Genomic DNA, 24,229 nt, shown 5'->3' on the forward strand with positions numbered 1-24,229 from the left:
TACTGAACATTCTGGCTAGTGATGGGGATCTTCCTGAGTCTTTCCTTATATTTAACCATACTTGGAGCCATGTCTAATTCCTGGTATCTCTTCTAGATCCTTATCACCTTGGCTGTAAAAAGATAAGCAATGTTTGCATTTTCAGCATTTTCATCCTTGAAAAATCAAGCAGTTCTTGACAATTTGATTATGATAGCTCAGTAACTGGAGCATTATAATGGTGCTCTGAGATGATCTAAAAGAAGACATTCCTGTAATTATATTCTCTGGTCTATCTGGCAGCCCTTGCCTCAGAAATGGGAATGAGGTCTCACCTGTCATGGATGTGAAGGTCAGAGAAAAGCACACCTACAAGTCCAATGGGGGCTGGAAAGCACATTGGGTACAGGTTTAGAAGGAGGAGTCTGAGGTACTGAGGGCATGGCTGGGGCAGAAGGATTCGAAAGGCACAGACTGGCAACACCTCCAAGATCTCAGCAGATGCCATATCAACCCTGAAATCTGCTCCTGGAGCCCAAGCCTCGAAAGTTTGTTCACTGTCCATTTTCAACTAGTAACATGTACCAGAGATGAACTTATACTGAAGCATTTTGAACTGAGCCCTATGCCTAACTTTTAAGTCAGGAAAGAGTTAATTTTCCCTAAAACATGATCTTAGCAGAGAGAATTCTAAAATGAAAACCAGCAGAACTATATATTACCACAAGACAAGGGAATAGATGAAAGAGGAGGATAAAATGATTTACACCAAAATGAGGAACTGATCTAAAGTGGGTTAAATATAGGGTGGGCTTCCCAGGTGGCACTAGAGGTAAAGAACACAACTACCAAGGCAGAAGATATAAGAGACAAGTGTTCTAGGTTGCGGAAATTCCCTGGAGAAGGAAATGGCAACCCACTCCAGTATTCTTGCTGGGAGAATCCAATGGACAGAGGAGCCTGATGGGCTACAGTCCATGGGAGCGCAGAGTTGGACATGACTGAAGCCACTTAGCAGCAGCAGCAAATATAGGGTAGGGGGGCCACAAAGAGTCAGACACAACTGAACAGCAGCAGCAGCAATCAGAAAACAGTTTTATTTATTTCTACTAGTGCCTGCAAACATACTCCCTAGTATCGAGCTTATCTACCTCTGGAGAGCAGCTTGATCAGACCGCCACCTATTTTTACTACATCCAGGGCACTCCAAGTCAAAGGTTCAATGAACGTCAGCCTGACTTACTGCTCTTCCCCATCTTGCTCTGCTTAGGCTGAACAAAGGCTTGTAGATGTGCTAATGGAAGAGAGAGGCATGATCTTGACTTTATTTTCTAACTAGGTTTTCTACTCCTTCTCCCACACTTCTTATGCTCCTGACTGTCTAGAATTGGGAGCATGGAAAGAACAACTTGGAGGAAGGAAAGCAAATGTTTTACATATCATCTGTTTGTTTGTTTTTCATGTGGTTCTTGCTGCCTTTCATTGTGGGCACTGGGGAAAAGTTGACTTTGTTTCAAGGTCCATTTTCACGTTCTTTGGAACATCTTCCTTCCCTGCTCCCCAGCAGGAATCTTCACACTGTCTTCTTCCTGACCCTTTAGTATATTCCTTGCCTGGCCACTTACACCCTCCTCCATCTCTTGTCCATGGCAAAAAAAAAAAAAAAGTATCTTTTTGCTAAAGCCCTCACCTCATTGGTCAGTCCTCTTGGGTGAGTTGCTTCTAAGACTACTAGCGTTCTGATAAGACTTAGCCCTTGCTGACTTTTCTTGCCTTATCTGGCTATAATAAGATGACTCCAGCCAATCTTCTACCTTTAAAATCATGCAGGCAGGAGATAGCCACCAATTTCTTGGTTAGGTAAAAGCTCACATTTCTGGGAATTAAGAATTCTTTTGCATTTATCTCCAGGAGTAGCATGATAAGAACTTGGATTAGCAGCTCAACAAACATCCAGTCCAGAAACAGCACGTCTTCCTCCCTTCTTGTAGGCAGGCCAAGATTTTAGAGTTATTCTCTTGGAATCCCTTCACTCAGTTTTGGCTGATGGGAGGGGTGGGGGGCTTCCTCTCCCCTACCTGGAAGGAAGGGAAAACCCACAACCTCTTATTCCTGTAAGTCTCTTCCAAAGCAGTTTTTCTCAATGCATCTCCAGTCTAATTTAAATATTGTTTAGAGATAAATAGTGAAAATGCCTGCAGAACTGGTTGTAGCCCTCTCTATAAAGCAGAGGGTCATGCTACGCATTCTCAACTTAAAGAGTTTTAGGCTAAATTTTTAGACAACAGCACTTTAAATAAGTAGAAAAGGGGAAAACTTTCTGATTTATTCTGCCACCCACTTAGTAGTACAGCAGCCAAACTAGAGAGCTTAATATTCTTTTCCCTATCACACCCATTTTTCTATTGGCAGATAACAAAATGTAGACAGAGAGAAGGCTGAAAGGAATGAGGAGTACTAAATATATAACTGCTCGTATGATCTTACCTTCTGCGATTCAAGACTCTTGGTTCATGAAAGGTTAACCACATTCTGTGATAGCAGTATAGAACATGTGAGATTCCCTTTTATCTAAAAATAGAGTTTTCTGAAGAATGTAGAAGAACTATATTATTATTATTTTACTATTTAAGCCTGTGCTCAGTGAGATTCTGAAATCCTGAGAACTTTCTCAACACAGGAAATATAAATCAAGGGCCTACATTTAATATCTCACAAAGCAGAAATAATCCTATCGACAAAGAAAAAGAAAGAAGAAAGAGAATAAAAGCACTCTTACAGATGTAGTACATTAAGCTGACACATAGTACTTCTCTTCAATGCAAGCCATTGAATGGGTGGGAAGCATGATTTTAAAAGCTTGATTTTAAGTCATCATTAGATAGAAGACATCAGAAAGCAAATGCCTAACCTTATCAAATACAGCAACTGAATTTGAGTTTTGCCATTCAATACTACAGATAATAAAATTCACATAATATAAATCCATTTTGATTATGTGCACAAATAAAGCCAATGAACAATTGGTTTCAATTTATACAGATAAAATAGTTTCTTTCTTAAGTGGAACTCATTCCAGTGTTGAAAGAACATTTAAAAAAGGAGAGAAAGATTTAAACACTATTATGTCTGAATAGAGGAACTAAATATAATACAATAAATTATTAATTAGGAAGAAACTGATAATTAAAATAAAAAATTATAAAACAGATATGCTTTTTAAATATTAGATGCTTCTAATACAGTGTGTGTCTCCTGGGAATATTGCATTCAGATATTTTAAATATTCAATTACTTTTTTAAGATCATTGACTATTATGACAACAAAAACAATATGATTCACACTACAGTGTTTATGAAAAAATAGTGATTACTGGAAAACATCTTTTATTTTTATGGAGCAATTCATTATTCCCTAATGCATAAGGAATGCAAACAAAATCAACCAAGCTTTTTATTTTTAATTAACTAAATTGAGGGTTGGAATGACTTTACTTTGCTTAGTTTGTAGAGGTGAGATAAGGCTCTTAAATTAAATGTCCCCAGAAACAGAAAAAGAGTTGAATTATCAGATAATCATAAAAACAAGATCCAAAAAGAGATTGTACAGTTAATGGTCTAATCATTTTGATGAAGAGTGCACTTAATTCTTAACTACCTTTCTACAGTGATGACAATGAATAGAAAAGCAATTACATTGTTAAAATTAACACTTACACCTGCTGAGTCTGACCCTTTATGCTTCCATAGGGAATCCAGTAGGGTCTGTGATGAACTGAGGTGGGAGAGTACACTAACTTTCTTTGAATCTAATTGTATTGCCACATTCACCAGCATCTAGAGCAATAATTATCTGACCAAGCATTCTTTGTTATGAGCAATATGTACAAAATGTGGGCAATCAATAATAACTAGAAAACTGAGCTCACAAAAAGAAAAGAAATCACCATACATGTGTTGGAGTTATATACAATTCTGCAATAAAGTATTTCTATAAGAAAACTTGTGTTAGCACAAAATTCTGTACAAATATGAAGTTGTAGTATAGTGATAACATTTCAGAAAATCAGAAGAAAATTTATCATTCTTGTTTAATGATAAATAACAAAGCAACCCTCCCGATGTAACAATCACTTCGGTTCAGTTCAGTCGCTCAGTCAACTCCCACTCTGCAATCCCATGAACCGCAGCACACCAGGCCTCCCTGTCCATCACCAACTCCCGGAGTTTACCCAAACCCATGTCCATTGTATCGGTGATGGCATCCAACCATCTCATCCTCCATCATCCCCTTCTCCTGTCCTCAATCTTTCCCAGCATCAGGGTCTTTTCAAATGAGTCAGCTCTTCACATCAGATGGCCAAAGTATTGGAGTTTCAGCTTCACCATCAGTCAGTCCAATGAACACCCAGGACTGATCTCCTTTAGGATGGACTGGTTGGATCTCCTTGTAGTCCAAGGGACTCTCGAGAGTCTTTTCCAACACCACAGTGCAAAAGCATCAATTCTTCTGTGCTCAGCTTTCTTTATAGTCCAACTCTCACATCCATACATGACCACTGGAAAAACCATAGCCTTGACTAGACGTACCTTTGTTGGCAAAGTAATGCCCTTGCTTTTTAATATGCTGTCTAGGCTGGTCATAACTTTCCTTCCAAGGAGTAAGTGTCTTTTAATTTCATGGCTGCAATCACCATCTGTAGTGATTTTGAGAGTAGCTCAGAAATTGTTCTTACTGCAACTCTAAGGATCTGTGTGTGTGTGTGTGTGTGTGTGTGTGTGTAGAGACAGACAGGATGCCATAAATCACTGTCACTTCACTTCATATGAATTGTTCTCAGGTCATTGTTTCCTTCCCAAATCAACTGACTTGAGACTTTGTACAATCTTATTTATACCCCTAAGATATAAGGAAAGTCATCCTCCAGGAGCTGAACCAAAACCTAGTAAAATACCTGGAGATTGATATTGAATTACCTTCCAATTTTCTAGATCAAAACATTTTCTATGATACCATTTGGCCAGCTCCAAATGGCACATCAAACACCATTTTTATGGATGGAGAGTGTTTTAGGAATGAAAAAGGTTTCTTTTTATTTTTCAACAAAGTTTTTTTGTTTTTTGCTTTTTGTATTTTAGTGATTAGCTTTCACATGGCAGAATTAACTGGCATTCATGTCAGATGGTAAAAAGCGTCTGCCTGCAATGAGGGAGACCCAGGTTCAATCTCTGGGTTGGGAAGATCCCTTGGAGAACTAAATGGCAACCACTCCAGTACTCTTCCCTCGAAAATCCCATGGACAGAGAAGCCTAGTAGGCTACTGTCCATGGGGTTGCAAAGAGTTGGACATGAATGAGCAACTTCACTTTCACTTTCACTTGTTGAGTTATACCAAAAAAAAAAAGTTTTTGTTCGTTAGGTTTGGAATCTCATTCTTAAAGAATTTTTAACTCTCAACATTAATTCCTAATGCATAAGAATCTATTATTGGTGAGTACTTGAACAGTCTCAGAGTTCAAGACACAGCTAGCTCTGTCTCTGAAGAATCAGTTACCTATGATTAAGACACGTATCTTGGGATCAGGTAAACCTGGGATCAAGTGAAGCTTCATTTTAACTCAAGCTAAAGCTTCATCATTAATTAACTTAAAGTACAATGTTGGGAAAACTTTAAACATCTTCTTTTCATTTCTAAAATGAGAATATAATATCCACTTCTTTAAGATGTTGTAAAAACAAAATAGGGCTTCCCAAGTGGCACCAGTGGTAAAATACTCCCCTGCCAATGCAAAAGACCTGAACTGAAGCGACCTAGCATACACGCAAGGAAAGACAAAGTCATTTAATTAATTTCTCTGGTAACTTTTGCAAGGTCAACTGCTCTTATTTGTACAGACTCTTAGTTGAAAACAACCTAAATAGAAAAAGCTCTCTGAAAGAGTATATATGAAAGGAAAGAAATTTAGTACTTGAACCTGAAAAGCTGGTGCTGGACTGTTTATGTGTTTGCATTATCAGGTCCTTGAATTGTCTTTCTTCATTAAAACATTTTATTTCAATTATATCTTAAAGAATCTCCCTAGAATTTTTAATCTAACCTTGGCACTCTTTTCTAGCATCTAGCCTTATGAATTCACTCGTTTTTGCCTTGATTTTCCTTATTTTTTGTGGAAATTTGGGAGTAAGATGGGGCCATTTGGATATTATTCTGTCATGTTGAGCTAGGACATGTTGAGCTAGCTAATTTATTTTCTAATTTAGGTGACAAATATCTGTCTATTTCCTGGGGTTTTCAGTACATTTGTAATTTCAAATGTAATTTGTCACCCTGTTTATTTAACTTATATGCCGAGTACATTATCAGAAATACTGGACTGGATGAAGCACAAGCTGGAATCAAGATCGCCAGGAGAAATATCAATAACCTCAGATACGCAGATGACACCACCCTTATGGCAGAAAGTGAGGAACTAAAGAGCCTCTTGATGAAAGCGAAAGAGGTGAGTGGAAAAGTTGGCTTAAAACTCAAAATTCAGAAAACTAAAATCATGGCATCTTGTCCCATCACTTCATGGCAAATAAATGGGGAAAGAATGGAAACAGTGAGAGATTTTATTTGGGGGGCTCCAAAATCACTGCAGATGGTGACTGCAGCAATGAAATTAAAAGATGCTTACTCCTTGGAAGAAAAGTTATGACCAACCTAAACAGCATATTAAAAAGCAGAGACATTACTTGGCCAACAAAGGTCTATCTAGTCAAAGCTATGGTTTTTCTAGTAGTCATGTATGGATGTGAGAGTTGGACTATAAAGAAAGCTGAGCACAGAAGAATTGATCTTTTGCACTGTGGTGTTGGAGAAGACTTGAGAGCCCCTTGGACTGCAAGGAGATCCAATCAGTCCATCCTAAAGGAGATCAGTCCTGGATATTCATTGGAAGGATTGATGCTGAAGCGGAAATTCCAATACTGTGGCCACCTGATGCGAAGAACTGACTCATTTGAAAAGATCCTGATGCTGGGAAAGATTAAAGGCAGGAGGAGATGGGGATAACAGAGGATAAGATGGTTGGACGGCATCACCGACTCAATGGACATGAGTTTGAGCAAGGTCTGGGAGTTGGTGATGGACAGGGAAGCCTGGCATGCTGCAGTCCATGGGGTCACAAAGAGTTGGATATGACTGAGCAACTGAACTGAGCTGAACTGAATGCCTAAGCCACTGTGCTAGATGGTATGGAGACTACAAAGAGGAAAGGATGTAGCTCTTGTGTGTATAGAGTTTACGGTCAAAGTCATAGAACTGGGTATGCCAAATGTGGTATTTCTTAAAAGGAGGAATTAATGGGACTTCCCTGGCAGTCTAGTGTTTAAGACTCAGTGCTCCCAATGCAGGGGGCTTGTGTTCAATACCTCGTTGGGGAACTAACATCTCACATGCTGAGCATGTTGGCCAAAACAAACAAACAAAAAGGAAGAATTAGTAAGTACTGAATATATATTTACTCCCAAAGCCATTGCTCTGTCTCTATTTCATTGAAATGAATATAGGAGAAATGAGCCAAGGGTCCATGGAAAATGGGCCAAATGCTATAGGTAGAGATGCAAGACACAGAAATATGTAGACAGAAAGGTTGTATAAGTGTATTTGGGCAGAAATCTGAAGAACAGTATAGAATGAGAGGGACATCGGCTCACTGTAGGACAATCAGGCTTGTCTTTAGACTATTTCTAACTTCCTTTCCCATGAAAGGGAATAGACACTCTTTAGAAGATCAATGTTACACCTTAAATATACATATATGTAGCATTTGAGCTCTAGGAATAATACCCTAGTGTGCCATTTATGCTGTAAAAGCCATAAATGTTTTGAACTTGACTCAGAAGTGAAAAGGCTCTCCAGAGATGCTTTTAAATGTTCAAAGTTGAAGACATATTTTTCCTCTCTCTAAAAGTGAGCAAAAATCCCAAAGGAGAGAAGTCAAAATAAATAAATCAATACGAGGGTGGGAAAAATAGTGGACCAGCTGATAAGATAATGTTAAGAAGCTGGCAGTTTGATAAATTCAATTTTCTGAGCATACACAATAAAGAGTAAAAACAAAAGGAACAAGCCAAAGAAAGCAAGTTTCAATACATATTATAAAAAATATATATAAGCAGAGGAGTGTTTATTTTAAAACTAACGGAACTTAATTTTAAAGCTTCTTTATTTCTACTGTCTCCTTCCAGGGGCTTGGGAGGGGCTCTAACAATGTATTCATGTGATCATATATCTTGAAAATTTTACAAAACAAGTTATTTTAACCAAAGTCAGTTAAGATCACTGTCACTTTCCTCTCCAGTTTATGCTCTGTGACAGGTTCCTTACTGTCAACTGAGACAGCTTCAGCATGGCCTCAGTCGTTACTGGGATCTAGCTAGAGGGGGGCTGAGTTGCAGATTTTTTAAAAATTATTTTATTTATTTTACTTTATAATATTGTATTGGTTTTGCCATACATTGACCTGAATCTGCTATGAGTGTACATGTGTTCTCCATCCTGAACCCCCTCCCACCTTCCTCCCCATCCCATCCCTCTGGGTCGTCCCAGTGCACCAGCCCTGAGCACCCTATCTCGTGCATCAAACCTGGACTGGCAATCCATTTCACATATGACATTTTACATGTTTCAATGCTATTCTCGCATATCATCCTGCCCTTGCCCACTCCCACAGATACAAAAGACTGTTCAATACATCTGTGTCTCCACTGCTGTCTCACATACAGGGTTATCATTACCTTCTTTCTAAATTCCATATATATGCATTAGTATACTGTATTGGTGTTTTTCTTTCTGGCTTACTTCACTCTCTAGAATAGGCTCCAGTTTCATCCACCTCATTAGAACTGATTCAAATGTATTCTTTTTAATGGCTGAGTACTATTCCATTATGTGTATGTACCACAGCTTTCTTATCCATTCATCTGTTGATGGACATCTAGGTTGCTTCCATGTCCTGGCTATTATAAAAAGTGCAGTGATGAACACTGGAGTACACGTGTCTTTTTCAATTCTGGTTTCCTCAGTGTGTATGCCCAGCAATGGGATTGCTGGGTAATATGGCAGTTCTGTCTCCAGTTTTTTAAGGAATCTCCACACTGTTCTCCATAGTGGCTGTACTAGTTTGCATTCCCACCAACAGTGAAAGAGGGTTCCCTTTTCTCCACATCCCCTCCAGCATTTATTGCTTGTAGACTTTTGGATAGCAGCCATTCTGACTGGCATGAAATGGTACCTCATTGTGGTTTTGACTTGCATTTCTCTGATAATGAGTGATGTTGAGCATCTTTTCATGTGTTTGTTAGCCATCTGTTTGTCTTCTTTGGAGAAATTTGTTTAGTTCTTTGGCCCATTTTTTTGATTGGGTCTTTTATTTTTCTGGAATTGAGCTGCAGGAGTTGCTTGTGTATTTTTGAGATTAATTCTTTGTCAGTTGCTTCATTTGCTATTATTTTCTCCCATTCTGAAGGCTGTCTTTTCACCTTGCTTATAGTTTCCTTTGTTGTGCAGAAGCTTTTAATTTTAATTAGGTCCCATTTATTTTTGCTTTTTATTTCCAATATTCTGGGAGGTGGGTCATAGAGGATCCTGCTGTGATTTATGTCGGAGAGTGTTTTTTTCTTGCCTGGAGAATCCCAGGGATGGGGGAGCCTGGTGGGCTGCTGTCTATGAGGTCATACAGAGTCGGACATGACTGAAGCGACTTAGTAGCAGCAGCAGTAGCATTAGAAAGTGTTCTAGTTTCATTCTTTTACAAGTGGTTGACCAATTTTCCCAGCACCACATGTTAAAGAGATTGTCTTTTCTCCATTTAATATTCTTTCTTCCTTTGTCCAAGATAAGGTGTCCATAGGTGCGTGGATTTGTCTCTGGGCTTTCTATTTTGTTTCATTCGTCTATATTTCTGTCTTTGTGCCGGTACCATACTGTCCTCATGACTGTGGCTGTGTAGTAGAGCCTGAAGTGAGGCAGGTTGATTCCTCCAGTTCCATTGTTCTTTCTCAAGATTGCTTTGGCTATTCAAGGCTTTTTGTATTTCCATACAAATTGTGAAATTATTTGTTCTAGTTCTCTGAAAAATACCATTGGTAGCAGATTTTTATTTTAGAAGGAGAATGTCTATCATTCTCAGTCACTTCTTTGTATCCAGTTAACTTAGGGCTAGCCCTCCTCACATAACAATTATATCCAACATATTCAACCACCTATTGTACCAACTCAGTTTTGTATCCAATTGTTTTTATAATTTTTATTGGAGTATAATTGATTTACAATATTGCATTAGTTTCACAATTACAGCAAAGTGAATCAGTTATACATATACATGACCCACTCCTTTTCAGATTCTTTTCCTATATAATTCATTACAGAGTAATGAGTGAAGTTCCCTGTGCTCCACAGTAGGTATTTATTAGTTACCTATTTTGTATATAGTAGTGTGTATATCTCAATCCTATTCTCCCAATTTATCCTCCCCCCCCCACCCCGCAATTTCCCCGCTTGGTAACCATAAGTTTGTTTTCTTCATCTGTGACTCTATCTCTGTTTTTTAAATAAGTTCATTTGTAGCATTGCTTTTAGATTCTAATATAAGTGATATCGTATGATTTTTGTCATTCTATGACTTACTTCACAGTATGACAATCTCTATGTCCATCTATGGTGCTGTAAATAGCATTATTTCATTCATTTTTATGGATGAGTAATACTATATTTACAATTTTGTTTATTTTGCTTGATAGGGGTTCTTGGAATTTCATAAGCTTCATGACCCAAAAAACCCTGGATGAAATATAATTTCTGGATTGAAGAAGTTGATAACTGACTTGGAGGAAAATAAGAGATCCCAAGAAATCGATAGGGTACATAAACTGACACAGCATGAGAGTACAAATAACCACCTTACCTGGCTCCTAAGAAACCTGTATGTAGGTCAAGAAGCAACAGTTAGGACTGGACAGGGAATAATGAACTGGTTCAAAATTGGGAAAGGAGTACATCAAGGCTGTATATTGTTACCCTGCTTAATTAAATTCTATGCAGAGTAAATCATGTGAAATTCTGGGTTGAATGAATCACAAGCTGGAATCAAGATTCCTGGGAGAAATATCAGCAACCTCAGATATGCGGATGATATCAACCTAATGGCAGAAAGTTAAGAGAAACTAACTTGATGAGGATTAAAGAGGAGAGTTAAAAATCTGGCTTAAAACTCACCATTCTAAAAACCAAGCTCATCACATCCAGTCCCAACATCTCATAGCAAATAGATGAGAAAAAAAGTGAAAACAGTGACAGATTTTCTTTTCTTGTGTTCCAAAAACATTGCAGATGTTGACGGCAGACATGAAATTGAAAGACACTTGCTCCTTTGAAGGAAAGCTATGACAAACTTGGACAGCATATTAAAAAGCAGAGACATCACTTTGGCAGTCAAAGTCTGTAGAGTCAAAGGGATGGTTTTCCAGTAGTCACGTATGGATGTGAGAATTGGACCATAAAGAAGGCTGAGTGCTGAAGAATCAATGCTTTTGAACTAAGGTCTAGAGAAGACTCTTGAGAGTCCCCTGGACAGCAAGGAGATCAAACAGTTAATCCAAAAGGAAATCAACCCTGAATACTGATTTGAAAGACTGATGCTGAGGCTGAAGCTCCAGTACTGTGGCCACATGATACAAAGAGCTCACTCATTGGACTAGATCCTGATGCAAGGAAAATTGGAGGGCAGGAGGAGAAGAGGGAAACAGAGGATGAGATGATTGGATAGCATCACTGACTCAATTGACATGAGTTTGAGCAAACTCCAGGAGATAGTGAAGGATAAGAAAGCCTGTCCTACTGCAGTCCATGGGGTCACAAAGAGTCAAACATGACTTCATGACTGAACAAAAACACTAATACCTCTGGGTTTGAAATGAGGATACTATCTCTCCTGTTCCAGAACTGTTTAATAGTCATTGTAATTACATGCAATAAGAATTATTTCATCTCTTCTTCATTGTTTTTGAAAAGGAAGCCATTAATCCAAAACATTGTTCCCAAAAATCAGTCTTTGAAATGGTTCACTTCAGTTAAGTGGCTCAGTCATGTCCAACTCTCTGCAACCTCACGGACTGCAGAACGCCAGGCCTTCCTGTCCATTGAAGTGAAGTGAATTGAAGTCATTCAGTCTTGTCTGACTCTTTGCGACCCCATGGACTGTAGCCTATCAGGCTCCTCCGTCCATGGGATTTTCCAGGCAAGAGTGCTGGAGTGGATTGCCGTTTCCTCCTCCGGGGATCTTCCCTACCCAGGAATCGAACCTGGGTCTCCCGCATTTCAGGCGGACGCTTTACTGTCTGAGCCACCAGGGAAGCTTCCTGTCCATTACTATCTCCCAGAGTTTACCAAAACTCATGTCCATTGAGTCAGTGAGGGCATCCAACCATCTCATCCTCTGCTGTCCCCTTCTCCTCCCACCTTCAATCTTTCCCAGCCTCAGGGTCTTTTGAAATGAGTTAATTCCTCGCATCAGGTGGCCAAACTATTGGAGTTTCAGGTTCAACATCAGTCCTTCCAATGAACACTCAGGACTGATCTCCTTTAGGATGGACTGGTTGAATCACCTTGTAGTCCAAGGGACTCTCAAGAGTCTTCTCCAACACCATAGTTTAAAAGCATCAATTCTTCAGTGCTCAGCTTTTTTTATAGTCCAACTCTCACATCCATACATGACTACTAGAAAAAACTTAGCCTTGACTAGACAGATCTTTGTTTGAAAAGTAATGTCTCTGCTTTTTAAAATGCTTTCTAGGTTGGTCATAGCCTGTTTTCCAAGGAACTAGTGTCTCTTAATTTCATGCTTGCAGTCACCATCTGCAGTCATATTGGAGCACAGAGAAATAAATTCTGTCACTGTTCCCATTGTTTCCACATCTATTTTGCCATGAAGTGATGGGACCAGATGCCATGATCTTAGTTTCTGAATGTCCAGCTTTAAGCCAACTTTTTCACTCTCCTCTCTCACTTTCATCAAGAGACTCTAGTTCTTCTTCACTTTCTGCCATGATGGTGGTGTTATCTGCATATCTGAGGTTATTGATACTTCTCCTGGCAATCTCGATTCCAGCTTGTGCTTCAACCAGCCTAGTGTTTCTCATGATGTACTCTGCATATAATTCAAATAAGCAGGATGACAATATACAGCCTTGACGTACTCCTTTTCCTATTTGGAACCAGTCTGTTCCATGTCCAATTCTAACTATTGCTTCCTGACATGCATACAGGTATCTCAGGTGGTCTGGTACTTCCATCTCTTTCAGAATTTTCCACAGATTATCGTGCTCCACACCAGTCAAAGGCTTTGGCATAGTCAATAAAGCAGAAATAGATGTTTTTCTGGAACTCTCTTGCCTTTTCCATGATCCAGCGGATGTTGGCAACTTGATCTCTGGTTCCTCTGCCTTTTCTAAAACCAGCTTGAACATGTGGAAGTTCATGGTTCATGTACTGTTCAAGCCTGGCTTGGAGAATTTTGAGCATTATTTTACTAGCATATGAGATGAGTGCAATTGTGCAATAGTTTGAGCATTCTTTGGCTTTGCCTTTCTTAGGAATTCAAATGAAAACTGACCTTTTTCAGTCCTGTGGCCACTGCTGAGTTTTCCAAATAGGCTGGCATATTGAGTGCAGCGTTTTCACAGCATCATCTTTTAGGATTTGAAATAGCTCAACTGGAATTCCATCACCTCCACTAGCTTTGTTCATAGTGATGCTTCCTAAGGCCCACTTGACTTCATATCCCAGGATGCCTGGCTCTAGGTGAGTGATCACAACATCATGATTATCTGGGTCATGAAGATCTTTTTTGTATAGGTCTTCTGTGTATTCTTGCCACCTCTTCTTAATATCTTCTACTTCTGTTAGATCCATACTATCTCTGTTGTTGCATGAAATGTTCCCTTGGTATCTCTCATTTTCTTGAAGAGATCTCTAGTCTTTCCCATTCTATTGTTTTTGTCTATTTCTTTGCACTGATCACTGAGGAAGTCTCTCTTATCTCTCCTTGCTATTCTCTGGAACTCTGCATTCAAATGGGTATATCTTTCCTTTTCTCCTTTGCTTTTCAATTCTCTTCTTTTCACAGCTATTTGTAAGGCCTCCTCAGACAGCCACTTTACTTTTCTCCATTTCTTTTTATTGGGGATGGTCTTGATCCCTGTCTCCTGTACAGTGTCACGAACCTCCATCCATAACTCAATAGGCACTCTGTCTATCAGACCTAGTACCTTAAATTTATTTCTCACTTCCAGTGTATAATCATAAAGGATTTGATTTAGGTCATACCCAAATAGTCTAACTGGTATTCATTCATAATAAACTTTTTAATGAGAATCCATTCATTTACAGCAGACTGGTTCCAAATAGGAAAAGGAGTATGTCACTGTCACTATGTTTATTTAACTTATATGCAGAGTACATCATGAGAAATGCTGGACTGGAAGAAACACAAGCTGGAATCAAGATTGCCGGGAGAAATATCAGTAACCTCAGATATGCAGATGACACCACCCTTATGGCAGAAAGTGAAGAGGAACTAAAAAGCCTCTTGATGAAAGTGAAAGAGGAGAGTGAAAAAGTTGGCTTAAAGCTCAACATTCAGAAAATGAAGATCATGGCATCCGGTCCCATCACTTCATGGGAAATAGATGGAGAAACAGTGGAACACTGGCAGACTTTATTTTTTTGGGCTCCAAAATCACTGCAGATGGTGACTGCAGCCATGAAATTAAAAGATGCTTACTCCTTGGAAGGAAAGTTATGACCAATCTAGATAGCATATTCAAAAGCAGAGACATTACTTTGCCAACAAAGGTCCATCTAGTCAAGGCTATGGTTTTTCCTGTGGTCATGTATGGATGTGAGAGTTGGACTGTGAGGAAGGCTGAGCACCGAAGAATTGATGCTTTTGAACTGTCGTGTTGGAGAAGACTCTTGAGAGTCCCTTGGACTGCAAGGAGATCCAACCAGTCCATTCTGAAGGAGATCAGCCCTGGGTGTTCTTTGGAAGGAATGATGCTAAAGCTGAAACTCCAGTACTCTGGCCACCTCATGCGAAGAGTTGACTCATTGGAAAAGACTCTGATGCTGGGAGGGATTGGGGGCAGGAGGAGAAGGGGAAGACAGAGGATGAGATGGCTGGATGGCATCACTGACTCGATGGACGTGAGTCTGGGTGCACTCCGGGAGTTGGTGATGGACAGGGAGGCCTGGCGTGCTGCGATTCATGGGGTCACAAAGAGTCAGACACGACTGAGCGACTGAATTGAACTGAACTGAACTGAGAATGGTCATTAAACACCTATAACAGGTCAGATACTGCTAGGTGCCAGGGATGCAAGGACTTTGCCTTCCTGCAGCCCACAGCCTAAGCTTTTTTATTGTTGTTTCATTTTGTATTTTTAACCAGATAACCACAATGGTGTGATCACGCACTTACTGCCAGACATCCTGGAATGTGAAGTCAAGTGGGCCTTAGGAAGCATCACTACAACAAAGCTAGGACTGGAAAAGGTCAGTGTTCATTCCAATCCCTAAGAAAGGCAATGCCAAAGAATGATCCAACTACTGCACAATTGCACTCATCTCACACGCTAACAAAGTAATGCTCAAAATTCTCCAAGCCAGGCTTCAACAGTACATGAACTATGAGCTTCCGAAGAACCAGAGACCGAATCGCCAACATCCACTGGATCATCAAAAAAGCAAGAAAGTTCCAGAAAAACATCTACTTCTGTTTTATTGACTGTGCCAAAGCCTTTGACTGTACGGATCACAAAAACTTGTGGAAAATTCTTCAGGACATGGGAATACCAGACCACCTCACCTACCTCCTGAGAATTCTGTATGCAGGTCAAGAAGCAACAGTTAGAACTAGACATAGAACAACAGACTGGTTCCAAATCAGGAAGGGAGTATGTCAAGGTTATATATTGTCACTCTGCTTATTTAAATTATATGCAGAGTACATCATGCAAAATGCCAGGTTAGATGATTCACAAGGTGGAATCAAGATTGCCAGGAGAAATATCAATAACCTCAGATACGCAGATGACACCACCCTTACGGCAGAAACTGAAGAAGAACTAAAGAGCCTCTTGATGAAAGTGAAAGAGGAGAGTGGAAGAGTTGGCTTAAAACTCAACATTCAGAAAACTAAGATCATGGCATCCAGTCCCATCACTTCATGGCAAATAGATGGGGAAACACTGGAAGCAATAACAGAGTTTATTCCTTTGCACTCCAAAATCACTGCAGATGGTGACTGCAGCCATGAAATTAAAAGACGCTAGCTCCTTGGAAGAAATGCTATGACCAACCTAGACAACATATTACAAAGCAGAGACATTACTTTGCTGAAAAAGATCCATCTAGTCAAAGCTATGGTTTTTCCAGTAGTCATGTATGGATTGTGAGAGTTGGACTATAAGAAAGCTGAGCGTCGAAGAATTGATGCTTTTGAATTTAGATGTTGAAGACACTTGAGAATCCCTTGGACTGCAAGGAAATCCAACCAGTCCATCCTAAAGGAAATCAGTCCTGATATTAATTGGAAGGACTGATGCTGAAGCTGAAACTCTAATACTTTGGCCACCTGATGTGAAGAATTGACTCACTGTAAAAGACCCTGATGCTGGGAAAGATTGAAGGCTGGAGGAGAAGGGAACGACAGAGGATGAGATGGTTGGATGGCATCATTGAATCGATAGACACGAGTTCGAGCAAGCTCTGGGAGTTGGTGAAGGACAGGGAAGCTTGTTGTGCGGCAGTCCGTGGGGTCAGAAAGAGTCGGACACAACTGAGCTACTGAACTGAACCGAGAGTGTTGAAACATTAGTCACAGAAATTCACACAAAATTACTTATTGCATTTAAATACTGTGACCATAAAGTAGGAAGAGCCACAGGAGTGTAAAATAATTAACTTCTGAAAGAGATCAGATAAGGTGTTCCTGAGAAAGTGTCAAGTAAGCTGAGATAAGGACAAGCAAGAGGTGAGGAATGATAATGAGGGATTAATGGAGATCCTATCAGGCAAGTGGCAAAGAAATGATCCTGAATTGGGGCAGAAATCCAACTCAGAAGACCAGTGGTCTCCACATTTGATTTTGATCATGTATAATTGGGTTAAAAAATTTAACCACAATACAGTATTTGTTAGTTTGTTATTCATAAATAGTATACATATACAATTGTATTTATATTTTGTGTATAATACAAAAATAACAAAAATATAAATGTTTAAGTATTGACAAGAATGGTACAGCAACCTTTCCACTCTCTCAAAAATTTAGCACAGTTAATTTGTTATTTAATTAAGCACTGTGAGATGGCATCACCGACTCGATGGACGTGAGTCTGAATGAACTCCGGGAGTTGGTGATGGACAGGGAGGCCTGGCGTGCTGCGATTCATGGGGTCTCGAAGAGTCGGATACGACTGAGCGACTGAACTGAACTGAAATCAACTTGTGAATAGATTATGCATCTTTACTTTAAAAAATTTTTTCTTCATGCTTTGTAATGTGGTGATTAAAAGTTTTGGTTCTATGCCCAGTTTATTTTAATGACTAATTGTATGACTATCATAGCTTTAAAATGTTAATAGTTCACAAGAGTAGCAAATCTAAGTAAGAAAATTGCATGATTAGCTAAACTTACCAAATTATGGCTTTTGTTTTTCAACCCATTTACCCAGTAAGCAAAAGTTAAAAAAAAAAAAAAAAGCCTAGCAAATTACAATTTCTTGGCATCAGTTGTCAGGCAAACTAAGCAGAGTGTGTCGTATTTTTCAGTTTTTAGCAAATTAATCTAAAATCCACATAAATTCTTTATGAAAAATTTCTAAGCGATTAGAAAATGTTGTTTCCAAGTACATGAAGTTTGCAGAGATAAGAACACTTACAGGTGCTGCAATCACACAATTTTCAGTGTGTATATCATAATGACGGAAACTCTTCCACATATCTGTCTTTCGAAAAGTTTTATCCGTAACAGGAGTTTCTTTTTTAAAAAAAGTATCATTAGCTATTTCACTCATTAAAGTATCACAGTTACCTCAAATAGATTAGGCAAAATTAGCTCCAAAAAGTTGCTAGTAGGTTTGAAATTGAAGAAAGCCATATGACAGAAAAGATAACCATGTTTTTTGAAAAGGAAAAGTTTGGAATTTGTCTTTAAGTACAATTCTAAGGATCATTCCATTGTTAACTAGCAAAGCTTTGGATATTAGAAATTTTGATAGTCACAGCTCATCTTACTTCCAAAGGACTGTACACAACTCTATTCTAAAAGGATTGTTTTTGAAAGCAACTTCAGTTTAGCCATGGTAAAGAGTTAAACTATTTTTAAAAGAAATCCTGTGTTGCATGAACAGCAGTGCTTTAAAATACTCTGAAAGGTGACAGAATAGCAGGGGTGAACTCATTTAGCAATCCAAGTTTTCAAGCACCCACTCCTTCCCAAAGAGCTCCTCCACTCTCTGACGGTTCACCTTCTGACTGAGGTAACAAGCAAGTAATTCTTTTTGAAAATATCAGTGAAGTCTACTTTTATAATTTGTACATGAATATTAAAATAAATCATAACAGTTTCTCTATGACCTCAGTGTAATATTGTTTTGGCACCCCTTTGTCTCTGTACCTCACTTTGTAAACTCCTGCTTTAGAAGAACCAAGACAGTCAGGGAGGCTGAGGGCGAAAAGCAAGGTGAGTTAGGGATGATGCAGGAGCCAGATCCTATAGGACTTTGGGAAGCATATTCAGAGTTACTTCATGAAAAACAGAAGCTGCAACTAAGTATATGGTGCAATTTTTAGGAAGTAGAAATATATCTGTTGTTGTTGTTCAGTTGCTAAGTTGCGTCTGACTCACTGTGACCCCATGGACTATATCCCATCAGGCTCCTTTGTCCTCCACTATCTCCTGGAGCTTGCTGAAATTCATGTTCATTGAGTTGGTGATATATTTACCAGGTCATACCTAGGTTTAATTTATATTACTATTCTGTTGCTGTTATTATCAGTACTAGTGTTTGGTGTTAACTTTTCTAAAGAAGCTATAATCCTAGTATTTTTTAAAAGTTTATTGTTGTAAGAACACTTAACATGAGCTCTACTGTCTCCATAAATTTGTTGTTGTTGTTCAGTCACTCAGTCAGGACTGACTCTGCGACCCCATGGACTACATCACACCAGGCTTCCCTGGCCTTCACCATTTCTGACTTTGCTCAAACTACTGTCCACTGAGTCAGTGATTCCATCCAACTCCTGTCCACTGAGTCAGTGATACAGGAATCATCCAGTATCCTCTGTTGTTTCCCTCTCCTCCAAAAGATTTTGTGTACATCATTATTGACTATAGATACACAGTTCTACAGCAGAGCTCTAGAGCTTATTTATTTAACTGACTGAAACTTATGCCCATTGATTAGTAACTCCTTTTCTCTCACTTCCCACAACCCCTGGCAACCACCTTGTCACTCTTTGATTCTATGGATTTGACTATTTTAGATACCATGTGTAAGTGGAATCATGCCACATTTGCTTTTTGGTAACTGGCTTATTTCACGTAGCATAATGTTCATACACCACATTTTCTTTTTTTTTTTTAATTTTATTTTATTTTTTAACTTTACAATATTGTATTGGTTTGCCATATATCGAAATGAATCCGCCACAGGTATACATGTGTTCCCCATCCTGAACCCTCTTCCCACCTCCCTCCCCATACCATCCCTCTGGGTCGTCCCATTGCACCAGCCCCAAGCATCCAGTATCGTGCATTGAACCTGGACTGGCGACTTGTTCCATATATGATATTATACATATTTCAATGCCATTCTCCCAAATCATTTCACCCTTTCCCTCTCCCACAGAGTCCAAAAGACTGTTCTATACATCAGTGTCTCTTTTGCTGTCTCGCATACAGGGTTATTGTTACCATCTTTCTAAATTCCATATATATGCGTTAGTATACTGTATTGGTGTTTTTCTTTCTGGCTTACTTCACTCTGTATAATAGGCTCCAGTTTCATCCACCTCATTAGAACTGAGTCAAATGTACTCTTTTTAATGGCTGAGTAATACTCCATTGTGTATATGTACCACAGCTTTCTTATCCATTCATCTGCTGATGGACATCTAGGTTGCTTCCATGTCCTGGCTATTATAAACAGTGCTGCGATGAACATTGGGGTACACGTATCTCTTTCAATTTTGGTTTCCTCAGTGTGTATGCCCAGCAGTGGGATTGCTGGATCATAAGGCAGTTCTATTTCCAGTTTTTTAAGGAACCTCCACACTGTTCTCCATAGTGGCTGTACTAGTTTGCATTCCCACCAACAGTGTAAGACAGTTCCCTTTTTTCCACACCCTCTCCAGCATTTATTGTTTGTAGACTTTTGGATTGCAGCCATTCTGACTCATACACCACATTTTCTTTATCCATTCATTTATTTTTAATGTGTATGATTCCATGAAAAGCTGTTTAATCTTATTTTCTCCCACCTCAGCTATTGTTGCTATTGTTTTGAAATTTTAATGGTCTGTTTAATCCAAATGTCTGAGAATCACTAATCTACATAAGATCTATTATTCTTTTACATAAAATCTATGATCCCTTGGGATTGCATACTTGAAGAAAAAGATAGAAGTCCATAATGAAAACAAGCTTGGGCATTTTTTTGCTATTGTTTAAGAATAGACAATATGACAGAATGACCTAAAAATGACATAAAATGACATAAAAAATGACAGAATGATCTCTATTCATTTCCAAGGGAAACCATTCAATATCACAGTAATTCAAAACTATGCCCCAACCACTAATGTCAAAGAAGCTAAAGTTGAGTGGATCTATTAAGACCTACAAGACCTTCTAGAACTAACCAAAAAAGGATGTCCTTTTCATCATAAGGAACTGGAGTGCAAAATTAGAAAGTCAAGAGATACCTGCAGTAACACGCAAATTTGGCCTTGGAACACAAAATAAAGCAGAGCAAAGGCTAACAGAGTTTTGCCAAGAGAACACACTGGTCATATCAAACACCCTCTTCCAACACGACAAGAGAGGATACTGAGAGGGTAACAGGCAGGAAGGCCAGGGGTCTCCAAACAGGAAGTAGCCTGCAAGTGTCAGACATTTTTATCTCTCTTAAACGACAGGAGGAAACAAACTAGCGATATTTTTTTCCTTCTCTATACAAATTTAAAAGGAAGTTTCTCTTAAAATACTGTGTTGCCATAATGACACCTGGTTTCACCTGAAGTTAACTATTCTCAAACCTAGAGATAACCAGTGCATTTCTCTTATGGAAATGTTTATCTTAAGCTATGCTAACGTACTATGCATTTACCCCAAACTCTGTCTTCAAGTGGGTTCCCGCCTCTTGGCTCAGAACCTACTTGACAAACCAGTATGTTATATTCAGATATTGTTCCCCTAATCTATGTAAACAAAACTATTTGCCCTTCTTCGAGATTCAAGTTAATCATTTTATGGCCCAGGATGAACCATTTGGTGCCATGATCATCCCAAAATGCATCTTATGGGTGAGGGGCCTGGTGCCGTTCTGAGTTTTAAGACATTGCTTTCTTTTATTAACAGACTGCTAGTGACTATATACGGAGAAGGTGATAGCACCCCACTCCAGTGCTCTTGCCTGGAAAATCCCATGGATGGAGGAGCCTGGTAGGCTGCAGTCCATGGGGTCTCGAAGAGTCGGTCATGACTGAGCGACTTCACTTTCACTTTTCACTTTCCTGCATTGGAGAAGGAAATGGCAACCCACTCCAGTGTTCTTGCCTGGAGAATCCCAGGGACGGGGGAGCCTGGTGGGCTGCCGTCTATGGGGTCGCACAGAGTCGGACATGACTGAAGCGACTTAGCAGCAGCAGCAGCAGTAACTATATAACATCCAGCTGAAGACTAGCAGGGGGGTCCTCTTTCTGCCCCCTTATGATGCCTATGTCAGCTTTCTCTATCTCCTTTATACTTTAATAAAACTTTATTACACAAAAGCTCTGAGTGATCAAGCCTCGTCTCTGGCCCCGGATTGAATTCTCATCCGGGGGCCAAGAATCCCAGCGTCTTTGTGTGATTCAACAACAACCTTTCAATACTACACATGGATATCACCAGATGGTCAATACCAAAATCAGACTGATTATATTCTTTGCAGCTGAAGATGGAGAAGCTCTGGAGAGTAAGCAAAAAACAAGACCAAGAGCTGACTGTGGCTCAGATCATGAACTCCTTATTGCCAAATTAAGATTTAAATTGAAGACAGTAGGGAAAACCACTAGATCATTCAGGTATGACTTAAGTCAAATCCCTTATGATTTACACAGTGGAAGTGACAAATAGATTCAAGGGATTAGATCTGATAGACAGAATGCCACAAAGAAAACTGAGTGCCAAAGATTTGATGCTTTTGAACTGTGGTGCCGGAGAAGGCTTTTGAGAGTCCCTTGGACTACAAGGCGATCCAACAAGTCAATCCTAAAGGAAATCAGTCCTGAAAATTCATTGAAAGTGTTAGGGGAAGCACACTGACTGAAACCGCCCACCCTGGCCAGGCACCATAGTAACCATTTGCATGAGTTGTTTTATGACAGGAGACCCTGATAAGGAATACAGAACTAATAAGCCACCACCCAGAAGAGTCCAAGGAAGGTTGAAAGGAGACACCACATGTCTGTCCACTTCCCAGAATCCCTCTTGCTGGCATCCATCTTGGCTGAGCGATGTGTGCGCCACCAGGAAAGACTCTGAATTAGAATGATTGGCCAAAGACTGCTACTGCTAAGTCACTTCAGTCGTGTCCGACTCTGTGCGACCCCATAGACGGCAGCCCACCAGGCTCCCCCGTCCCTAGGATTCTTCAGGCAAGAACACTGGAGTGGGTTGCCATTTCCTTCTCCAATGCATGAAAGTGAAAAGTGAAAGTGAAGAAGCTCAGTCGTGTCCGACCCTCAGCGACCCCATGGACTGCAGCCCACCAGGCTCCTCCATCCATGGAATTTTCCAGGCAAGAGTACTGGAGTGGGGTGCCATTGCCTTCTACCCAGAAACTAATCCCATCACCATAAAACCTGAGACTTCGAGCCACGCAGCAGAGCAGTTCTCCTTGGTTCCCTCACCCTACTGATCTCCACCCAGATGCCCTTTCCCAATAAAATCTCTTGCTTTGTTAGCACATGTGTCTCCTCAGACAATTCATTTCCAAGTGTTAGACAAGAGCCCAGTTTCGGGCCCTGGAAGGGGTCCTCCTTCCTGCAACAAAAGGACTGATGCTGAAGCTGAAACTCCAATACTTTGGCCACCTAATGTGAAGAACTGACTTATTGGAAAAGACCCTGATGCTGGGAAAGATTGAAGGTGGGAGGAAAGGGGATGATAGGAGATGAGATGGTTGGATGGCATCACCAACTGGATGGACATGAGTTTGAGCAAGCTCCGGGAGTTGGTGATGGACAGGTAAGCCTCGCATGCTGCAGTCCATGGGGTCACAAAGAGTCAGACATGACTGAGTGATTGAATTGAACTGTGAAGAATAGAAATGGGCTTCCCTTATAGCTCAGAGGGTAAAAAATCTGCCTGCAATGCAGAAGACCCAGGTTCAATCCCTGTTTAGTGAAGATCCCCTGGAGAAGGAAATGCAACTAACTCCAGCATTCTTGCCTGGAGAATTCCATGGACAGAGGTGCTTGGTGGGCTACAGTCTATGGGGTCACAAAGAGTCTGACACAACTGAGTGACTAACACTTCCACTTCTCTTTGCATAAAATAGTTGCCTATAATTAAAGATGCCACACAGATGTGTCCCAAGAGTTTGGAAAAACCATAGTTTATATACCTCTCTCTGGTCAGTCTCCTACCAGCTATTACACTGGATATATCATTAAGCATACTCTTCCAAGTGTGCTGATAATTACCAGAAGATTTTAGAAAACCATAAAGTAACAATATACAGGCATCCTTCAGAGATACTGCAGTTTCAGTTCCAGATCAACACATTAGAGAAAATATTGCAATAAAGTGATTAACACACTGTTTTTGTTTCCAAATGTATTTAAAGTTATGTTTTATATTCATTGTAATTATGTGTATGCAATAGAATATCTAAAAAAGGATGTGCATATCTCAATTTAAAAATGAGTTATTGAAA

The 24,229-nt window shown here is 39.7% G+C and overlaps 1 non-coding gene across 1 annotated transcript; it reads right to left on the reverse strand.

Annotated features, from left to right (window-relative positions):
* Positions 1-12,304: 12,304 nt before the first annotated feature.
* On the reverse strand, positions 12,305-12,376 carry TRNAF-GAA (transfer RNA phenylalanine (anticodon GAA)). Its single transcript has one exon. It is a non-coding gene; the product is annotated as a tRNA-Phe (tRNA).
* Positions 12,377-24,229: the final 11,853 nt, after the last annotated feature.

Source organism: Bos javanicus, chromosome 8 (genome assembly GCF_032452875.1).
Source record: "Bos javanicus breed banteng chromosome 8, ARS-OSU_banteng_1.0, whole genome shotgun sequence".
NCBI classification, from domain to species: Eukaryota; Metazoa; Chordata; class Mammalia; order Artiodactyla; family Bovidae; genus Bos; species Bos javanicus.